At 41.8% G+C, this 16,627-nt stretch overlaps 1 protein-coding gene and 1 pseudogene across 2 annotated transcripts in view; both read right to left on the bottom strand.

The window, feature by feature from the left end:
• Nucleotides 1-16,627, bottom strand: part of LOC126175491 (F-box/LRR-repeat protein 2) — a 708,226-nt gene that overhangs the window by 291,533 nt on the left and 400,066 nt on the right. The gene's annotated exons all lie outside the window — the stretch shown is intronic.
• LOC126177806 (5S ribosomal RNA) lies at nucleotides 12,146-12,263 on the bottom strand (annotated as a pseudogene).

The raw sequence follows: 16,627 nt of genomic DNA, 5'->3' as shown, positions 1-16,627 counted from the left end.
ACCCTTAGCCTTGATGACAGCTTCCACTCCCCCAGGCATACGTTCAATCAGGTGCTGGAAGGTTTCTTGCAGAATGGCAGCCCATTCTCCATGGAGTGCTGCACTGAGGAGAGGTATCGACGTTGGTCGGTGAGGCCTGGCACAAAGTCGCCGTTCCAAAACAATTCTACAGGATTCAGGTTAGGACTCTGTGCAGGCCAGTCCATTCCAGGGATGTTACTGTCGTGTGACCACTCCGCTACAGGCCGTGCATTATGAACAAGTGCTAGATCGTGTTGAAAGATGCAATCGACACCCCCGAATTGCTCTTCAGCAGTGGGATGCAAGAAGGTGCTTAAAACATCAATGCAGACCTGTGCTGTGATAGTGCCACACAAAATAACTAGGGGTGCAAACTTCCTACATGGAAAACCCGACCACACCGTAACACCATAGCCTCCGAAATTTAATTTTGGCACTACACACGCTGGCAGATGACGTTCACTGGGTATTCGCCATACCGACACCCTATCATCTGCTCGGCACATTGTGTATCGTCACTCCACACAACGTTTCCCACTGTTCAATCGTCCTATGTTTCCGCTCCTTACACCATGCGAGGCATCGTTTGGCATTTACCGGCGTGGTATGTTGCTTATGAGCTGCCGCTCGACCATAAAATCCAAGTTTTCTCACCTCCTGCCTAACTGTCATAGTACTTGCAGTTTGGAATTCCTGTGTCATTGTCTGGATAAATGTCTGCCTATTACACATTACGACCCTCTTTAGCCGTCGGCGGTCTCTGTCAGTCAACAGACAAGGTCGACCTGTACGCTTTTGTGCTGTCCGTGTCCCTTTACGTTTCCACTTCATTAACACATAGGAAACAGAGGACCTTGGGATGTTTAGGAGTGTGGAAATCTCGCATGTAGACGAATGACACAAGTGACATCCAACCACCTGACCATGTTCGAAGTCCGAGAGTTTCGCGGAGCTCCCCATTCTTCTCTCTCATGATGTCTAATGACTACTGAGGTTGCTGATGTTGAGTACCTGGCAGAAGGTTGCAGCACAATGCATCTAATATGTTATATAAAACGTATGTTTTTGGGAGTGTCCGGATACTTTTGATCACATAGTGTAGCTACTAGCTACAAATATTGTGGTGATTGGTACCTTAATATATATGTACTTCAGTGTGTTAGTTGATTTTTCTCTGCGTCTTACATTCTTCCCGCAAACACATCCCATAATTTACTAACTGACGTTTTCTGCACAGCCGCAACTACTCCATCAACTGGACTACACTTGTCAGCATAAACTATCCGTTTTGTGTCCACACTTCAATAACTGACCTGCTGCCCAGGGGAAAAGAAACGTTAGTGACTTACTTGTGCCACACGTACTTGCGGGTACTAACCAACCTAAAAATTACTACTCGTAATAGCATAAATATTAGTATGCAAATGAAGTAAATACTGATGTAATGTTGTTCAGAACACCGTCCTCAGTGAACAGAAATATCTGCACTCGTACACCTAACATACTGTACATACAGGCTGTCTCTCTTAAGAGTAGTCAGGTGCATTTCCGCTGTTGTTTCGGCAGATGTTTGCACGTTCGTCTTTGCAATGTGTAGCTGGAATCAGCCAAAACAAGAGCTGCCCATCATCACTTTGCAGCGACGTCTAATGTCTTCGGAAACTGTCTGTTTCCCGTTGTAAATAAAATTATTTTTAAAGTGGTATTTAACGAGCCCATTCGACAGAGAAGACCCTGTTAGTCTAGTGAGGTAACCGGTTTATCGATATATATTAACTGAGGCTGTGAAATGCGAAGAATAACCAGTACCCCAGCAGCGGCCGAATAGTGCTGCTGCATGGCATTACTCTAGACAGGGCAAGGTGACAAGGAAGACGTAGCGAGCAAATGTTTACCGGTAGAAGTGCTGTTAGAATCTGGAATTAATAGTAGACACATGTAAATTTTCTTTTCGCTACATCTTGCGGTGTGTATCTTGTACTGTACTAAGAGCCAGTGACAGTTTCCAACTGTATCGACAATGGAACTGCATATCATCTCAGTCATATTGTGTGTCACAAGGATGAACTTATTCGTCATGAGTCATCCGTCTGATGTTTGACAATTCCAGTATGCACCATTGTGCTGTGAGTCACATTGGTTTGGTCAGACCAGCGAATTGGTGCACCTCATACTGAAATCCACCGGGATTTCAGGGCTCTGATAGGGAAGTTTCCCACGTTCTGATAGTCAAAATACCAGTCCATGTAGTTTGCAATTTTTCGTGGACGCGTCAGAACATTACAGCTGCCGCAGCGGGCCGTTCCTCGCCCACAATCCACAGCTCGCCGCTTTCTGCTGCCGCCGGACTCAAGGTGAAAGGTTAAAAACTGTTGCACCGGCGTAGGGTTGTTAAATGATATTCATAGCTCCCTATCCTCCAGTGAACCTTAGTTTGAGGTATACTTGGTCGTAGCTGATTCCATTTCAATAGAGTTGGGCCTCACAGTGGATTCGTGTAAACAAGGTCAGATTGCGTTGTAAAAGGGGTTAATTCAGGGGAGAATTCATGTAGCTTCCACCCCAATGAATGCTTTGTCAATCAAGTACCATCCCTTTTCTGATTTATTTTGTCATTTTTTTGTGTAGCTAAGATTTATCATCCCGTTGTAGTTATAAAAGGATTAATAAAAGTTGTCATTATTTTTGTTAACTTAAATACGTCACTGTTCTCATTCATACTGCCTCAAATACTCACTGTTTTTATTTTATTGTGATCGTACATGAGTACACCAGCAATTCAAGGTTCAGTCTTTTTAAGTAATTAATTTGATTACTAGTTTGAATTCTGAAAATAACCATACGCATAGGCAACAGAAGTGCCATGAGTAATTTCACTAATTCATAAATAAAAATTAAGAGTGTGACTCACAATTTCAAGATTACTGAGAAGGTAATACTTTTCTTTATGTACAGATAACAACATTTAGCAATACTCAGACATATTTATGATTAAACCAAGCGACAGCTTGCAAAGTAACAGACATTATTTTGATAATGGGTAAGTGCTCATAAGATTTTATTCCATAAAAAGTACCAAGATATGATAAGAATAAGAAAGAAGGTAGTGTACAAAGATTTTATTGTGCAAGCTTTTCCGTTGATATCAGACGTTGCAAAAAAGTTAAGTTGTGACGGGCAGCATTTGTTTGCACTGACGCCAGCTACAAACAAGAACTTTCCCACAGAATACCGTAATACCAATTTTATTTGTTTGGGCATGTGTAATTAAGTTGCGAGAGAGGTCTACGTTGAAAGATATCCGGATCAAGAAGGGAAAGATCGTTGTGTGGACACGTATCGGGCTGTAGCACAACGAGATCGATACATAAGGATTTCTGCCCGGCGAAACGACAGTGAAAGCAGGCCTGTGCGAAATAAAAAAAACAACGTCATTGCTTTGGATATGGTACACACTGATCTACACAGCAGTACCAGAATGCTCGCTAGAGAATTACAAATCTCACGCAGCACAGTGCATCGCATATTGAAAGACTCAAAAATGCTCCCATACCGTCGGCACGTACACCAAAGGCCTTCAGTGGATGACAAGGCCAACCGGTTTATATTTAGTGAGTGGGCATTACGCCATCCTCTATCCTTTAGTAAAGATACTTTGTTCACAAACGAGTCAACGTTTTGCAGTACATATGTGTCAAATCGTACTGTCAAACACTACTGGGTTCCGTGAACCCCGACTGGTTGCGCGAGGCAGATCATCAACACTGTTGGACTGCCAATTTCTGGGGTGACATGATCGATAAGCGTGTCATTGGTCCCCATTTTTAAAGCAGATGGAACTGGAAGGATGTACACCAGTTTCCTTCGGGGCGAACTGCCTGCTCTGCTCGACGATATTAATTTAACAGCGAAGCAAGTGATGTGGGTGCAACAGGATGGTGCACCCACACACTGCACCGCATCTGTGCGCGAAGCTGTTCGGGATCATCTCTCTAGTAAAACAATAGCCAGATATATAAGTGTTGAAGGGTTAGCTAGGCCGCCAGATCTGCCTGTCGTCACTTCTATTTCTGAGCTACAATGAAGGATAATATGTACAAAGAACAAAGTCAAAACAGCGACGAGATGAAAAATCGCATCAGGCAGGCCTTCTCTGCACTTGATGGGTCATATGATGTGCTGCGCATTACACCTAGCCTTCGTTCTGGATTGGAACGGAGTTGAGAACAAAACGCCAGCTTCTTTGGACACCTACAGTAAGCGACTGACCCGATGAAATAGTTATGAATGTTCGTTCCCTCTTTTCCGTTTCTTTTTCTTTTTTTACTTTTACTCTAAGGACTTGTTGGCTACTTACTTTGAGAAGATTTTAGGATATTTTTTTAATGTTGCGTGGAATGTTAATGGATCACGTGTCCACAACGAAGAACCAATAATAAAGTAGCAAAATAAGCTCACTGTTGATTATGGAACAAAATCAGTTACAGAAAATTGCTTTGATAGCGATACCGGTATCCGGTGTCAGGATAATATATGCTGAAGAGCGAAAGAAAATGGTACACCTGCCTAATATCGTGTAGGGTCCCGCGAGCATGCAGAAGCGCCGCACAACTACGTGACATGGACTCGACTAATGTCTGAAGTAGTGCTGCAGGGAAATGACACCAAATCCTGCAGGGCATCAGAGATATTTTCAATAATGTTCATGTTTTGGGAGATTGGTAGCCAACGGAAGTGTTTAAACCCAGAAAAGTGTTCCTGGAGCCACTCTGTAGCGATTCTGGACGTGTGGTCTGTCGCATTGTCCTGCTAGAATTGCACAAATCCGTCGAAATGCACAATGTACATGAATGGACGCAGGTGATCAGATAGAACATTTACGTACGTGTCACCTGTCAGAGTCGTATCTAGACGTGTCAGAGATCCCATACCATTTCAACTGCACATGCCCCACACAATTACAGAGCCTCCACCAGCTTGAAGAGTCCCCTGCTGACATGCAGAGTCTGGATTCCTGAAGTTGTCTCCATACCCGTATATGTCCATACAATTTGAAACGGGACTGTTCCGACCAAGCAACATGTTCCCAGTCATCAATAGTCCAATGACAGTGTTGACGGTCCCAGGCGAGGCGTTAAGCTTCGTGTCGTGCAGTTAGCAGGGGTACACGAGTGGGCCTTCGGTTCCGAAAGCCCATAATGATGATGTTTCGTTGAATGGTCCGCACGCTGACACTTGTTGATGGTCCAGCACTGAAATCTGCAGCAGTTTCCGGAAGGGTTGCACTTCTGTCAGGTTGAACGATTCTCTTCAGTCCTTGGTCCTGTACTTCCAGGATCTTTTTCCGGCCGCAGCGATGTCGGATATTTGATGTTTTACCGGATTCGTGATATTCACAGTACACTCGTGAAATGGTCGTACAGGATAATCCCCGCTTCATCGCTACCACGGAGATGCTGTGTCTCATAACTTGTGTGCCCACTATAACACCACGTTCAAACTCACTTAAATCTTGATAACCTGCCACTATGCCAGCACTAACAGATCTCGCAACGTCGCAAGACACTTGTGTCTTATACGCATTGCTGACCGCAGCGCCGTATTCTGCTGATTATATACCTCTGTATTCTGGTCGTATGTAAAGTACACAAGCGGCAAGACGCAGTCAATACCTTCGCTGCGCAGTGCCGATGGTACTGTTACCGACGACTGTGCCGCTAAAGCGGAGTTATTGAACGCAGTTTTCCGAAATTCCTTCACCAGGGAAGACGAATGGAATATTCCAGAATTTGAAACACGAACAGCTGCTAGCATGAGTTTCTTAGAAGTAGATACCTTAGGGGTTGCGAAGCAACTCAAATCGCTTGATACGGGCAAGTCTTCAGGTCCAGACTGTATACCGATTAGGTTCCTTTCAGATTACGTTGATACAATAGCTCCCTACTTAGCTATTATATACAACCGCTCGCTCACCGATAGATCTGTACCTACAGATTGGAAAATTGCGTAGGTCGCACCAGTGTTTGAGAAGGGTAGTAGGAGTAATCCATCGAACTACAGACCTATATCATTGACGTCGGTTTGCAGTAGGGTTTTGGAGCATATACTGTATTCAAACATTATGAATCACCTCGAAGGGAACGATCTATTGATACGTAATCAGCATGGTTTCAGAAAACATCGTTCTTGTGCAACGCAGCTAGCTCTTTATTCGCACGAAGTAATGGCCGCTATCGACAGGGGATCTCAGGTTGATTCCGTATTTCTGGATGTCCGGAAAGCTTTTGACACCGTTCCTCACAAGCGACTTCTAATCAAGCTGCGGGCCTGTGGGGTATCGTCTCAGTTGTGCGACTGGATTCGTGATTTCCTGTCAGGAAGGTCGCAGTTCGTAGTAATAGACGGCAAATCATCGAGTAAAACTGAAGTGATATCAGGTGTTCCCCAGGGAAGCGTCCTGGGACCTCTGCTGTTCCTGATCTATATAAATGACCTGAGTGACAATCTGAGCAGTTCTCTTAGATTGTTCGCAGATGATGTTGTAATTTACCGTCTAGTAAGGTCAACCGAAGACCAGTATCAGTTGCAAAGCGATTTAGAAAAGATTGCTGTATGGTGTGGCAGGTGGCAGTGGACGCTAAATAACGAAAAGTGTGAGGTGATCCACATGATTTCCAAAAGAAATCCGTTGGAATTCGATTACTTGATAAATAGTACAATTCTCAAGGCTGTCAATTCAACTAAGTACCTGGGTGTTAAAATTACGAACAACTTCAGTTGGAAAGACCACATAGATAATATTGTGGGGAAGGCGAGCCAAAGGTTGCGTTTCATTGGCAGGACACTTAGAAGATGCAACAAGTCAACTAAAGAGACAGCTTGCACTACACTCGTTCGTCCTCTGTTAGAATATTGCTGCGCGGTGTGGGATCCTCACCAGGTGGGATTGACGGAGGACATCGAAAGGGTGCAAAAAAGGGCAGCTCGTTTTGTATTATCACGTGATAGGGGAGAGAATGTGGCAGATATGATATGCGAGTTGGGATGGAAGTCATTAAAGCAAAGTCGTTTTTCGTCGCGGCGAGATGTATTTACGAAATTTCAGTCACCAACTTTCTCTTCCGAATGCGAAAATATTTTGTTGAGCGCAACCTACATAGGTATGAATGTTCATCAAAATAAAATAAGAGAAATCAGAGCTCGACCAGAAAGGTTTAGGTGTTCGTTTTTCCCGCGATCTGTTCGGGAGTGGAATGGTAGAGAGATAGTATGATTGTGTGTAGCACTTTTAAGTGCTACAGGGTTTAGGTTAGCATCTCACTTTTGTAGATCAGAAATGGAGAAAGGAGGAGTTGCCACATTCATCAGGAACTGTCATAAATTTAAGAACATAGACATTCATAAATTTTGCCTAGAACAGCATATGGAAGCATGTGCAACAGAATTAGATTTTCACAAAAAATCTTTCATAATATTAAGTGTATATCGAGCACCTGCAGGTAACTTTAATCTGTTTGTAAACCACCTTGAAGCTGTACTGGCCCATTTAACAACCAAAAACAAAGGAATAGTGGTTGCTGGTGATTTCAATGTAGATTTCCTTAAAGACTCTCCCAATAAGAACCTATTTGAGTTAGTAACACTATCATTCAACTTAATTCCCACAGTAAAGTTCCCCACTAGGATAGCCACTTGCTCACAAACAGCCATTGATAATATCTTTATAGAAAAGTCAAATGAACAAAATTATATTACAAAACCAATAGTCAATGGCCTCTCAGACCATGACATGCAGTTCCTTCTGTTAAATGTTAATACTGAACAGGATATAAAATCTGTTAAATCTGAGCTCAAAAGGGTAATCAGTAAGCCAAAAATTGATTATTTTAGGACACTCCTCAGAGACATTCACTGGACTGATGTTTACAGTGCTCATGGCATGAATGAAAAATATAACATTTTTGCTAATAAAGTGCTTACCTTATTCGAACACTGCTTTCCCTCAAAACTTACCAAGGTTAGAGCAAAGTCTACAAAGAAGCCATTGATTACTCGAGGAATAGGGGTATCTTGTAAAACCAAAAGAAAACTGTATCTGTCAATCCGAAACATTTCCAATGTTGATGCTATAGCACATTATAAGAAATACTGCAAAATATTAAAGACTGTAATATGGATGTCAAAGCAAATATATTACAAGGAAAAGATAGTCATATCAGATAACAAAATAAAGACAATATGGGATATAGTGAAGGAGGAGACCGGTAGAACCAGACATGAAGAGGAACAAATAGCATTAAGAGTAAATGATGCATTGGTGACAGATGTGTATAGTGTTGCAGAACTTTTTAACAAACATTTTATAACTGTTACTGAAAAGATGGGGTTGTCAGGTTCGGTAGATGCTGCTATGGATTACCTTAGACCAGACATTTCAAGTAACTTCCATAATATGAATTTGACCCTCACTACCCCAACAGAAATAATGTCCATCATAAAATCTTTAAAATCAAAAACATCTAGTGGGTATGATGAAATATCAACAAAGTTAATTAAAGAATGTGATTCTGAGCTAAGTAACATATTAAGCTATCTGTGTAACCAGTCGTTTATCAGTGGAATATTTCCTGAATCGCTGAAATATGCTGAAGTTAAGCCACTGTTTAAGAAGGGAGATAAAGAAATAGCATCAAATTTCCGTCCAATTTCACTGTTGCCAGCATTCTCAAAAATTTTCGAAAAAGTAATGTACAGTCGTCTTTATAACCATCTTATCTCAAATAACATACTGTCAAAGTCACAGTTTGGATTTCTAAAAGGTTCTGATATTGAGAAGGCTATCTACACTTACAGTGAAAATGTACTTAATTCATTAGACAAAAAATTGCAGGCAACTGGTATATTTTGTGATCTGTCAAAGGCATTTGACTGTGTAAATCACAATATCCTTTTAAGTAAACTAGAATATTATAGTGTAACAGGAAATGCTGCAAAATGGTTCAAATCTTATATCTCTGGCAGGAAACAAAGGGTGTTATTAGGAAAGAGACATGTATCAAGCTATCAGGCATCATCCAACTGGGAGCTAATTACATGTGGGGTCCCACAAGGTTCCATTTTGGGGCCCTTACTTTTCCTTGTGTATATCAATGACCTTTCATCAGTAACATTACCAGATGCCAAGTTTGTTTTGTTTGCCGATGATACAAACATTGCAATAAATAGCAAATCAAGTGTAGTCTTAGAAAGATCAGCCAATAAAATATTTGTGGACATTAATCACTGGTTCCTAGCCAATTCTTTGTCACTAAACTTTGAAAAAACACACTACATGCAGTTCAGAACTTGTAAGGGGTGTCCCAAGAGTATATGTCTAACATACAATGACAAGAAGATAGAAGAAGTGGACAGTGTTAAATTCTTGGGATTACAGCTTGATAATAAATTCAACTGGGAGGAGCACACCACAGAACTGCTGAAGCGTCTTAACAAATCTCTGTTTGCAATGCGAATTTTGTCAGACATAGGGGATACAAAAATGAAAAAGCTGGCATACTATGCTTACTTTCATTCCATAATGTCATATGGGATTATTTTTTGGGGTAATTCATCAAGCCAAGCTAAAGTTTTCCGGGCACAAAAATGTGCAGTGAGAATTATATGTGGTGTGAACTCAAGAACATCCTGCAGAAGCCTGTTTAGGGAACTAGGGATACTAACTACAGCTTCCCAATATATTTATTCCTTAATGAAATTTGTCATTAAAAATATATCACTTTTTCAAACCAACAGCTCAATTCATGGAATCAATACTAGAAATAAGAATAATCTTCACAAGGATTTAAAGTCACTTAGTCTTGTACAAAAAGGTGTGCATTATTCAGGAACACACATTTTCAATAACTTGCCAGCAGCCATAAAAAGCTTAACAACCAATGAAATTCAGTTTAAGAGAAGCCTAAAGGATTTATTGGTGGCCAACTCCTTCTACTCCATTGATGAATTTCTTAGTAAAACCAACTGATTTGTATATAAGTACAACATAACTTCTGCACAATTTCAGTGCAGTAATGTGTTCACTGAAAATTTGTGTGTCTGTGTGTGTGTGTGTGTGTGTGGTTGTGTGTAAGTATGATCTAACTTCTGCACCATTTCAGTGCAGTAATGTGTTCATTGTAAATTAGTATTTCAGTAGTTGTATTACATGTTTATTACCTTATAAATAAATAAAAAACTCTTTTATTTTAAATTCAGTGCATTAGTATTTGTAAAATGACTCTTAGTGTTCATTAAAATATGACGATCATTCCACTTGGGACCTGTGGAATGGTACATTAGCTTATTTGTTTGAGTTGTAAATATTTGTCATGTATTGTTGTTTTTCTGACATGTTCCACATCCTGGAGGACCTCCTCACTACGGATCAATTGGAATGAAAGTAAATCTAATCTAATCTAATCTGCCAAGCACTTAAATGTGAATTGCAGAGTAGTCATGTAGATGTGGATGTAGATGAATACGCATGCCTATACCAGCTTATTTGGCGCTTCAGTGTATTTCACACATGTCTGTGCACATATTTGACCCGCATCTCTAGCGAATTTCGCCCTGAAGTTTAATCTGAATTCTGAGGAAACTTGTAATCCATCCACTGTCGGTTCGAGAAGTAGTACAGTCGTTGACAACTGTCAGATTCTCTGTTGCACGCTGGTTTAACATCCGACTACAGGGAGGACGTTAAATGTACCTGTGGTATTGTACCATCCCGCGTGGCATTTGGCTCCGAAACGCACTGGCAAAATTATTGGCTAGCTGTAGTGCGTATTCTCAGGATGAGGCTGAAGCACTGGACAACGCTAATAAGATACAGATCGCGGTTCATAATATTAAAGCATTCCAAGTCAACTAAGTAGTTGACTTCTGCAGGACAGAAATGCCAACAGGCTGTTCTCGAACTTTCTACATGTCATCTGTTCGAATCCTCACTCCCTCAGCCGGCGGTAGTAAGCGTATCCCACAGGATTTTCGTACACATAGTAAGTAATGTATATTTAAAATTCCGTTAAATTGCACCTGCCGTTCATGAGTTCAGTTCCTATGTCACTCCCTTTTCATCCCCATCTCTATTGGTGGTAGGTGGTTCTTGATGTTACAGAAACTTTGGCGAGCGTGCAACCAGTAATTCACCAAAATTTCAGTGCAAAAATGGTTCAAATGGCTCTGAGCACTACGGGACTCAACTGCTGAGGTCATTAGTCCCCTAGAACTTAGAACTAGTTAAACCTAACTAACCTAAGGACATCACAAACATCCATGCCCGAGGCAGGATTCGAACCTGCGACCGTAGCGGTCTTGCGGTTCCAGACTGCAGCGCCTTTAACCGCACGGCCACTTCGGCCGGCTTCAGTGCAATCGGATCATTGGTATAGACACACACAGAAGACGAAGAAACAAATGTTCAATTTTATGTATTAGGTGTAAGACGCTGGTTTAACATCCGACTACAGGGAGGACGTTAAATGTACCTGTGGTATTGTGCCATCCCGCGTGGCATTTGGCTCCGAAACGCACTGGCAAAATTATTGGCTAGCTGTAGTGCGTATTCTCAGGATGAGGCTGAAGCACTGGACAACGCTGATAAGATACAGATCGCGGTTCATAATATTAAAGCATTCCAAGTCAACTAAGTGTGCTTCCGCACACAAACTTAAAATCGCTCTGAATGGTCAAGTACTTATCCCTCATTAGTTAGATAATTTGCCTCTAGACTGCTTTCGAAATAAAAACCAACCACATATCTATAAATAAGAATACTTTTGTAAGTGTTTTAATGCTATTTGGGAGCCATGGATTGACGTTTATTCATAATTATTTTATTTGAAGCATTGCGTGATATGTTTCATAACATTTTTACTTCAAATAAAGTACTCCGTCTGCAGGCCACAAGTGGCCCATCGGGACCATCCAACCGCTGTCATCCTCAGCTGAGGATGCGGATAGGAGGGGCGTGTGGTCAGCACACCGCTCTCCCGGTCGTTACGATGGTTTTCTTTGACCGGAGCCGCTACTATTCGGTCGAGTAGCTCCTCAATTGGCATCACGAGGCTGAGTGCACCCCGAAAAATGGCAACAGCGCATGGCGGCGCGGATGGTCACCCATCCAACTGCCGGCCACGCCCGACAGCGCTTAACTTCGGTGATCTGACGGGAACCGGTGTATCCACTGCGTCAAGGCCGTTGCCTTTACTTCAAATAAGATGTGAATAATTAAATTGAGACAAATTTTTAGGCCCGCCAGAGATTTAAGAGACTTAAGACAGAAATTAAACAAAGAATGAGTGACTGAATTGCTTACAAACATCGTGAGACGTAGGCGAACCAAATGGGCTAACGATGTGACGACGACGCCTAAAACGGCCACGCCAGGATCCTTGACTGAGTGAGTAGCGTAGAAAACGAGTCCCTTCTGCAGACAAAGATTGTGTGCACATGGTGTTCCAAGAGACTGGAAAAATTAGACAGAGCCAACGTAATACAGCGCGTCGTCTCGTGGGCGTGTCATCCCTCGTTCTTGTTGTTACTGTTGTTGTTGACGATGAAGATGATGATGATATGGTGATGGTGGTCGTGATGACGACTACGCTTCTTACTAAACTTCTGTACATTCTGCTGTCCACACTGCCTCCTTCATTTTTTTAGTTTTTATGTATCTCCTAATCCCTTTTTCCTTTCCTTCTGTCTTTTTCGGACCTCAAAACCAGCATGTAAACTCAAATACATTATTTATTCTTTAGTCCACCATGTGAACACTTTAAAATTATATTTTAAATTCTATTCAATCCATACTCGAAGATTTCTGCTTTCTTTGGGCTCCACTGATATTGAAATCATCGTTGCTATTATCTTTTAATGTGCTGCCAAACTTCGTTTCTTATACTAATCTCTATTGTCGTACTACATGGCGTTGATTGTTAACATTGTGATAACATTTAATATCAGATTGATATTGGCAACCAACGGCTCCTACAGCCGAGTCGGCGTAAACTGATCCCTGCCAGCTGGCAGCCCTGTTGCCGGGACGAAGCGTAGTCGGCTGCAGGCGAAAACAATAGCCGTCTAAGGAGCTCCGATAACACTGACGCTTCGCTATAGAGACATTTGCAGAATCTCGCAGCACGACTGGTTGCACTAGGTGTGCCAGGAATCTTCTTACAGCGACTCGACTATAGTCCAGACAAATAACTATATTTGGATTCAATGCTACATGCTTAATCATTTTGTCGTAGGTAATTGATATGTCTTGTAAAACTTCCTGGCAGATTAAAACTGTGTGCCGGACAGAGACTCGAACTCGGGACCTTTACCTTTCGCGGGCAAGTGCTCTACCATCTTCATATCAGCGCACACTGCACTGCAAGGTGAAAATCTCATTGTGGATATGTCTTGTGGTTGCGCTATGTCATTCCAGTGAATCTGAGGTTGCCTCTTTGATAAGAACATGACTGACACTTTTCCAAATCACCACTAGATGGAGCTAGGTGGGCGACTGACAATCGGGCCACTAATTCGAAGTATAATTCCAGCAAGAGATTCTGGTAGATGGTGTCTCCTGTGACGAAAAGCCTTATCAGATATGGACATAACTCAAAAGTCGTTCTGTAGTACTCTTCCCACTCCATTTCCCTCCTTAAAACGTAGGTGATCAGAACAAATTCAGCAAGTCTGGAAATCTGTCACCACGTGTTAAGAAAGTGAGTGCAACATCGGCCGCTATCCGATCGGTCGCACTTTCAAATACGCACCGCCAGTTATGTTGCTGCGTCTCTTTCAACCACCACCGCGGCACAAGGGCACTGCCACGAACGATTACGCCGCTGCCAATGAGATGCAAACATCCCCTCTCCGGAACTCTAGCGGGGGTGTACTCACGTTCAAACATTCATGCAGTGAGCCCATTTTTGTGCGTTTGCCAGATGAATAATATTTACAGACTTTCATCGTGGCCTGGGCTCATAGTTTGCTGAAATAGTTACTGTATTGAACATTGGCTGATTTGTAATCTGAGTATCTGTATATGTTTCAACATTCAAAGCTACTGTTAGGAACTGATGCTGCAACTACAGAAACAAAGGTATGTATTATTTTTACTATTTGATACTAGATGTAGTATAAATCAAAGTCTGAATTCTTTGTTCTTGAACAGCATCTGTTCCTCGTTCCTGAATCCACTAAAGAACCACACAGCATGTAAGGAAGTTATAACAGTGAGAACATTTTCGATCTTAAAACCAAACAGTTATTGGTAAACTGCTTCAGTCACTTTTGTTTTTATTCTAAATCCACTATGCGTTTCGATAATTATGTCATAACCTTCAGGTGTTACAGGGTACTTTTACACTGTAGAATTTGTTTGTGACACACATATGTGTTGGGTATTTGCAGGCAGCGCTGTGGCAGGAAGGCCATTTTTGCACTGTTGGAGAAACGTTAGTGTTATTTAAAGCACTAAAAGGAGTTATACAATTTTCTCTAAGTATGTGGAAGCTGCATTCACTGCATACCGCAGTCAGTATATTTAATTTATGCCGCCTAGAAATACTGCATAAATTGCAGAAAGGCCATAAGATGGACTTGACATGACAGTTTCATACACAACAAGCAGATAGGACAACAAATATAAAATGAAAAACCTGATCCCAGTTCGATCAATTTTCTAAAAGTTTTTCAAACAACACTTATGTAGCCCACCTCTATTTGTAATTTTCAAGAAATAATAGAGGATTAAGTACTTGATGCAGTAGGTAATTTTGCCAAAGTCAGCAAATCCAGCTTACAGATTTTCAGCACTCTTTCATTCTCTAAATTAGAATAATTATCTTCACAATACTGTACTATTATGTAGAAGTAACACTTCGTAACATTAATTTATCTTCCTATCCTTGATGCATCTTTTGCCATATTACCAGACTCCTTGTGGAAGCAAACTTCAAACAGCTGTAAGACCTGTAAATATTGTAGCATCGAGAAGTGTAGTGACAAACACGTGATTTTCTCTATGTCAGCATACAGCAAATGCATTCGCCCAGATATGCAGTAAGTACAGAAAAGTGTGTACATTATTTTGTACTTTAAATAACGATAATGTTTCTATACCAGTGGAAGCCAACACATAACCCCCCTGTTACAGTGTCTGCAGACTAGACAACACATGTGTATATCACAAACAAATTCTACTGTGTAAAATACTGCAATCCACCTGGAGATTATGGCATAACCACCGAAACGCGTACTGGTATTAGAATAAAAATAAGTAACTGAACCAGTCCACCAACAATTGTTAGTATCTAAACAGTAGCAGCCCTTAACAAGCAGTCCATAATGGGACGACATATTAGTATTGTGAAAGTAAAGTTTGTATAAAACGTTCAGATAACTTACAGGAATGCAGCCTCGGTATGTGGGGCATATGCCGAAATACAACATGTCGTTCACACTAGCGCCACCACACAACCAAAGATGACAAATGCCAGGAGTTATCGACAGTGAATACTTATTACCAACAGGTGACGTAGCGTTAACTCTACCCCTCTGTTGTCTGAACTGCTCTCTCCCTGGTCACACAACAGAGGAATCAAAGTTAATGCTATGTTACCTGTTCATAATTAATATTCGCTATCGGTAAATTCTGGCATTAGTCATTTTCCGTTGTGTTGACGGTGTGTTGTCTTACGGCATATTCCCCACATACCGAGGTTTGAGATTTACTTGCCAGCCCTCTCTCGTTGCATTTGGCCTGGAAAATGACAGGGTATGCACCAGTCGAAATATTGCGGGTTATCGAAGACGTCACTGGCCTGCATTCCTGTAAGTTATCTGAACATTTTATACGTTAAGAGAAACTCAAATTTCACGAAAGTAATATTCAGAAGATCCTACGAAAGACAGCTGGGGTAGTGGTGGTGGAAGCATGCCCACAGCAGTATACTGCTCTAGTACCACCACGGTCAGGGAAGTTTGGGATGGAGAGTGCGGTTTTATGTACATGCATATCTAAACGTATCAGGGGTCCCACATCACTCAGACTGCGCACCCCCCACACGATTACAGAGCGTCCATCAGCTTGAAGGGTCACCTGCTGACATGCAGGGTCCATGGATTCATGAGATCGTCTCCATACACGTACACATCCATCCGCTCAATACAATCTGAAAAGAGACTCGTCCGACCAGGCAACATGTTTGCACTCATCAACAGTCCAATGTCTGTGTTGACGGGCCCAGGCGAGGCATAAAACTTTGTCGTGCAGTCATCAAGGATACACGAGTGGGAACTCGGTTCCGAAAGCCCATATCGATGATGTTTCGTTGACATTTGTTGATGACCCAGCATTGAAATCTGCAGCAATTTGCGAAAGGGTTGCATTTTTGTCACATTGAACGATTCTCTTCAGTCGTCGTTGGTCCTATTCTTGAAGGACCTTTTTCCAGCCGCAGTGATGTCTGAGATTTGATGTTTTACCGGATTCCTGATATTCGCGGTACATTTGTGAAACGGTCGTACGGGAAAATCCCCACTTCATCGCTACCTCGGAGATACTGTGTCCCAA

Source organism: Schistocerca cancellata, chromosome 3, assembly GCF_023864275.1.
Source record: "Schistocerca cancellata isolate TAMUIC-IGC-003103 chromosome 3, iqSchCanc2.1, whole genome shotgun sequence".
Classification (NCBI taxonomy): Eukaryota; Metazoa; Arthropoda; class Insecta; order Orthoptera; family Acrididae; genus Schistocerca; species Schistocerca cancellata.
This window is presented reverse-complemented; position numbering and strand designations above follow the sequence as displayed.